Raw genomic sequence first — 7,250 nt, forward strand, 5'->3', positions numbered from 1 at the left:
TGATTATTCAAATGCTTATGTATGTTTACTGTTTTCAGGCATGCAACTGGCATTTTAGGGGGAAAAAAGGAAACTCCAAAACCACACAAGACTTTGTATGGTATTTTCAATTTGTAATAGCATTCACGAAAAGTTAAAAACAAGGAAATCAGCAGATCCGAGGAAAAGTTGCATGCCTGAATTTTGACTTTAGTTTAATTTGGTTTTTCTTGATTTTGAATACCAAAATAAAATGTAAGACAAAGTAAAGTAATAAACTGCTGACACTTATTTAAATTCGGTCATTACTGTTAAGTAGCCTTCAACACTAACTTTTGTGTGATCGGTCACAGACAGTCAAAATTTCAATTCTTTTCCCCTGCCATGCCTTTTACACAGGCTAGTCACCAACAGTCAGATCTTGTTTAAAGGCACTGTGACAGTCCATTCCATCAACAGACAAAAGCAGGAGATTCAAAGGTGTTCAAGTGTTTTGTAAAAAACTGATGGAAATACCAAAAAAATATTTAAATCAGAAATCATGATTTGGTTTTGACATTTATGCCCTCGCACTTACTACGTGGACAAGCCCAAAGCTTAGACTTGAGTAGGCCTACTTGAGGCAACACTCACACTCAATTAATAAGCTAGTGAAAACACCATAATTCTTGTTACATGTAGATGGGTTTGCCTTCTCTGACCCCAAATTCTTTAAAAGATCAAGAAATGTCAAATGACACCAACAAATTGCCTATCAAAAAGAATCAACAATAAAAAGTAACACAAATTTGAAGTTATAACAAAAAAGGATTGAAAACGTTGAATGTATTTAAAAAGTAGAAGTAATTTTTTATCAAGTATCAAAGATTTAACAAGTGTTGCCATGCTGAGTCACAAAGTCAGTGGTTAGGATAAGGGTAGGGGTGTTTTGGGGGAGGGGGGTTTCATAGTCTTGTTTTGTTTTTTTTAGTTTTGTTTCAAACAATTTCTAATTCAAGGGCTCTGGTGAACATGTTTTTCAAAGGAAGTGACAAAATTAAGTGGTTACTCACCATATGCATGCAAGTACATTACTTGTGTGGTCGTCCACATAAAAGACAACTGGTGCCAATGGTTTGGCTTTGCATGGTTTACCTAATAAGGGTGATGACCTGCTTGCAACAGCAGCAATACTAGCATCCAGTACAATTAATTGAAATAAAACAACGTAAAGGGCTGTGGCTTTCAGTGTGAACTTTTACCCAATTTTCTGTATGACTAAACAAATTAGCAAGGGATTACTTTGAATTAATCTTAACCTAAAAAAACCTAATGAACTAGACCTTCAATCCAGCCATTGACTTGAAGTTGAAGGCAACTAACTGAGGTTCGAACTAGAATTGTGTGTCTAGAATGGGAGTGTACATGCCTGGCAAGGAGGGTTGATGCATGGCAGCTTTGATTGGAATAACATTTTGCACGTAGGACAGTATCGGTAAAGAAGGGATGTAATTATGGCAAGTGATGGCAATAGGCCTAGAGACATTAGACAACATGGCAAGAATTATCACTTTAGGCAAGAATTAATTGGCACTTTAGGCGAGAATTGGCACTTGAGGCAAGAGTTAGCACTTTAGGCGAGAGATGGCACTTTAGGCGAGAGATGGCACTTGAGGCAAGAGATGGCACTTGAGGCTAGAGATGGCACTTTAGGCAAGAGATGGCACTTTAGACAAGGATTGGCACTTTAGGCAAGAATTAATTGGCACTTTAGGCAAGAATTAATTGGCACTTTTGGCAAGAAATAGTTGGCACTTTTGGCAAGAAATAGTTGGCACTTTAGGTAAGAATTAAGTGGCACTTTAGGCAAATATTGGCACTTTAGGCAAGAAAGTGGCAGGCAAGACAGGACAATTAACATAAGGCAAGAAAGGGCAAATTTTGTTCACTATAGAATGTCAAGTGAGTACATGTACATGAATGTTACTTACAGAGCTGAGTTTTGAGGACAGACACCCACAGACAAGCTAAAAGGGGAACTAGATGTTAACTATTGGTGGAGTGAGTATTGGAGGCCTGTGGAATATTGAGATGCTAGCACAGCAAAGGACTCCAGATATCACTGATGATGGAACTGATGTCCTGCAGAAAAATCCTGTGCCAGACATCCAAGGCCTTTCAGACTCGGCAAGGATTGTGGCACTCAATACTTATGATGAGGTGCTACCGATCGGTAAAATGCTGAATTATCAAAAATTTCCTGCAATCTCCCCAAAGAACCATGCGCCTTGTGTTCATGGAGTCCAGCGCTAAGATCCTCACCGATGTACCCAATGCAGACCTTTCTGTATTCACAGGTGTTACATCAGGTTAGGTCTCAGAGTCTTACTCATCCTTGTAGGCTATTGCAGATCATGTTAGGCATGGAAAACCTAGATGCCAGTGTCATTCAGGAAGGACTAAATGCAATAAGAGCTGCCTATGAAGGGAAGTGTAATGGACCAGATGAACCTGATGGGTAGACTTTGAGTATACGAAACACTTTAGTCAGTGAAAGACTTCGGATCAAGTGTCTCAACTTGATGTACCCCAAATCGGTCGTGTTGGATTGTTGCCTTGACATAGCAAAGTTGTCGCAGCAAAGGATCGTGGTCAATGATGAAGGATTGCCAGACAAGGGTGCCAATGACTGATGAATAGATCCAGGGCACTGGACAGATTGATTGTGGAGATGCCTATCAATGTGTGGCTCTCTGATAGACAAAAGGGCTGAGAATACTGCCAGACTGCCTGGAGGCCTCAATATCCAGGAAGAAGATTCGATCCAAGGTGAGCCAGATGCTGCTGTGTGTGAACCAGCTGAAGTGTCTCAGGAACTGCTGGAGGTACTGTGCTGTGTGATAAAATGATGAAAGTGTCATCCACAAACTGAAGATAACTGTTGCTCTCAAATCCACGAAAGCTGTACAGAACTATATGATGATATTGGCCAGAACTGGAGATGGGGTTAATCCTGTGGAAGTTCCAGCTGACTGCTTGAAGAATTGACCTGTCCACTGGATGAAGGACGGCAGGATGTAGATGGGTAGGAGATCACAAACCTAATCCAGAGAGAGGGTTTCACACTCACACAGCTTGTCTTCATGAAGGTTTCCTGACCGAGACCTTGAGACATGCCTCACCCATGGGATTGGTGATGAATACCTGGAGTCTCCACTGAAGCTGCACATGGCTTTGTTGGGATCACAAGTAAAGGTTTTCGCAGCAGCAGCAGCAGCGCAGCGCAGCGCAGCGCAGTGCAGCAGCAGCAGCATGATGATGATGGTGATGGTGGTGGTGAGGGTGAGGGGGGTGGTGGCGGCCGCCAGTGGGGGTGATGGGGATGGTGAGGGTGATGATCCCAATGACACCATGAGCGCAACCTCACAGTGTTCCCAAGGACACCATGGTCAACCCCGATGAAGGCTACCAGATATTCACTGCCATCCCCACAGGCTACTCATGCCTCGGTGCCAAGGGGGACTCCGACTTGACTACGCCCTGCAGAAATATGAAGCCCCACACTCCAAACCAGGTTCATGATCTGCGACCCACCTACATCCTGCTGTCTTTCTTCCAATGAACAGCCAGTTGTCCAAGCAGCCTTCTGGAACTTCCACAGGATCAACTCTATCCCCAGTTTTAGTCAATGCCTTCATATAGGAGTACTGCCTTCGTAGATCTGAGACCAAGAGTTTGTCTTCAGTACATGGATGAGACTCTCATCACTTCATCATACAGCATGGGACCTCCAGCAGGTCCTGAAAGACTTCAACTGGATTTACAGCAGCATCTGGCGCAGTGAGGATCAGGCGCCTTGAATCTCATCCCCGGATGCTAAGGTCTGAAAACAGTCTGACAACACCCTCGACCCCTGAGTCTATTAGAGATGACCGACAGACACTGACTGGCAACATCGACAACCAATCCTTCCTGCACCCGGAAATCCAAACACCAGTCAAAGAGCAACCTTGTCCGGGAAGCCTGCATCAGCAACCGCAATCCTGGCCGGCAACAACTTTACCATATCAAGACAGCACTACAACACAACAGATTCAAGGCTCATCCAGTCAAGACGCAAGATCCAAAGTCTTTCACCTACCAAAGGTCCCCTACACCCAAGGTCGAACCCACTAGGCTCACCCCGCCTATTACACAGCCCAACACAGGCAGTTCTCATCACATCCAGTACTTCCTAAATGACAAAGGTATCCGGGCTTTCCACACCCACAAGATCCACAATAGCCCACAGGACAAGCAAGCCTCCAAGACCGAACCTGATGCATCCCCTGCGAATGCAGAAGGTGTACACTGGGTACACCAGCAAGAGAACTCAACGCCAGACAGCACAAACACAGAGCACATGGCAGATGGGGAGAATTACAGGAAATCAATGAACACCCAGCACTCACCAAAAGGGACACCATCATCATGAGTATCAAGCAGCTACATCCATGCTCTGTCCGTCTAGCAATGAAGGTCAGCAAACAGACGATAGCTCTGCAAAACTTCAGCATCACCATCAGAGACATCTGTTACCCTCTACATGTACGTAGTAGCTCAACATCCACAGACCTCCAATTGCCTTCCTCCTCCAATTTCTTAGACCTCCTCCTCCAATGTCTTCTAAGGATGTGACGTTTCATTTTGTAAATGTTTAGCAAACATTTAAAGAACCATCTCAATGTTGAGCCCTTTCACAAAGACTGACAACTGCCCATTGTGCAGACCAACATGATCGACACAACAAATAATAAATGAGTAACATAATAAAAAGAGGGCTGTCATTGAAAACAATAAAAAGATGAGCACGTAGCCTGAAAGTAATCTAGTACTGCAGTTCTCCTTAGCTTTTAGCAAATTGAATAGGTTTGGATTATTTTTGTTATGCATGCTCAACTCAAAGGAAGATAGCGGAAAATAGGTTCCTGTTTTTAAAATTTGAGTTTTGTTAAAACTTTTGGAAAAATACCATTTAGAATTTTGTTTATTATTTTAAATGTTTAAATGTGTAAATGTCACATCCATAATTTCCTCACTCCACCAATACATAGTTCCCCTTTTGCCTGTGGATTTCAGTTTAATGTTTACACTCAGCCTGCAGAGGACAAAAATACTTTTTGATATCAGATTTTATATATTTATTGAATTTGTTAAAAGCACAAGTAAATTAATATGCACAGTTTAAGTAGCTAAATTAAATTTATGATGTACATCTTTTTTCAAAGTGGATTTTTGTTAATTTTCACCTACTGCTTCAAATTGTTTCAGCTTCTTTTCAAAAAATTAAATGTACCCACTGACACCCTATAGTGAACATAGTTAAACAGTACAACTGCCAATGCATCAACCTTACGCTAGAATCATTCGTGGGTTTATCTCTATCCTAAATGCTGGAGATAGTTTATCATGAATTTCTTCCCGCATGTACACTCCCAGCAAGTTTTTATTAAAAAGGGGCCTATGGGTCATTCTTCAGTATCAAGTGTCTACTTTCATGTCCCGACACTTTAAGGCACTATAATTCGAAAAAATATAGAATGAAAATTAGATTTTTGAGCAGTGAAATTAACTTGAACACGACTCCTATTATGTGCAGTGTTAAAAACTCTTTAACATAATGGACAAGATGCTCATTCTTTACAATACTCCCTCAAAACCCCCTCAAAATGCATGTCCCCGTGTATTTCTCAATATGTACCTACTACCATAATTTTTGTTAAGTAAACAACTTGAAAAGGTAATTATACTTCCAAAAGCCAAGTAATATAATAATTGTCATTTCCGTCACAAAAGGTGTGACGGATATGACTTTTGCATTCTTTTCACAATCAATATTTCTTTGGGTCCTATTGAAAATAAAGGAACCCAGCATTAATTAGTTCCTGTAGAAAACTACTTCACATCACCACTCCAATACAATAGAGACTAAAATAACAGAGAGAGATATGTTGCAAGGATGAATGAAGTCCCTGAAAGCCATCAGCCCTGTTTTTGGTACATAATAATTGTCAATTATCAGATTGATCTTCGATCAGGCCAATTAAATATGTTGAACACTTCAAGTTATTCAACATGGGAAAATGCACATGACGAACGTGAGAAACCACTAGCTTAACTGTCACTTCCTTAACATGCTCAAAATCCAAACTGTTTAAATAGGAATATGTGAAAATCTTATATTTACGGTTTATGGAAAAGGTATGTTGATGCGATTGCAAACCCCGCGCTTTGTGAATGCACATCGCCATGATCGCAACCTTGGTAATACGATTCTGTCCCTGTTAAATACTCACGACCAGGCCATGAACTTCTTGCAGTTTTTCAGGGGTTAAGAAAATGGAGTTGACGGCGGACGTACTGAACCAAGTACCTCACAAATTAGCAGAGAAACAACCATGAAAACATCCGGAGAAAGTGACCCAACATGGCGACGACACTTGCGAGACGGGCTTGAGTACAGGGTCTTTTCATTGTGACATGTGCATGCAGCACTGACATGACAACAAACCGCCACGTGTGAATTGTAACCATTCATTTTGCACCTGTCAGTGTCACAAAACAACACCGCCTGTATGCGCCCTCACGTGGGCAATACGTCATACCTTGGGAATTTTCGTAAACATTGGTTTCGTTTGAAAGATTTAGCTTTGACTTCCAGCGATGTTATTTTATCACTTTCGGGATATACTGGTATCGGTCTTTGTTTTGCTTTGAACATTTCTTGTTGTTGACAGCCCAAATGTTATGACATGCCTGTATCGGACATGTAATTAGTTGTGGAAATGATTACGACACCGAGTCCGAAGCTAGTCCGAAATTTCAAAAACGCCACTCTCAAAGATTTGTTTAGAGGGCGCTGTTAAAGTTACCAGTAGAAACTTTTGAACATAGACTTGGTGGCAGGACTACCCCCAGAGAGATTGACCCCTGATACCAAAAATGCTACCTCAAAATGAAAAAAAGTAGAACATAGTTCCCTAAGAACGGTGTAAAGATTATGTATGTTTGTTTTTGTGTTTACGTATATGTATGATATCCTGGGCAAATAGCAGAGCTGCAGCTCAGTCCATTATTTGTTTGCCAAATTGTGGTAAATGCAAGAAATGTGGCCTACAGAACCGAAATGGGCCGAGTCATTTGAGGGTACTCACCCTCAGGTGCAGTTCCACCAATGGGGGGGGGGGGGGGGGGGGGGGACAGGGAGCACCCAAATTTTTGTTGAGACCAACCACCCCCCCCATTAAAAAAAA

The sequence above is a fragment of the Patiria miniata genome, unplaced genomic scaffold (assembly GCF_015706575.1).
Source record: "Patiria miniata isolate m_02_andy unplaced genomic scaffold, ASM1570657v1 HiC_scaffold_6, whole genome shotgun sequence".
In the NCBI taxonomy this organism is placed as follows: Eukaryota; Metazoa; Echinodermata; class Asteroidea; order Valvatida; family Asterinidae; genus Patiria; species Patiria miniata.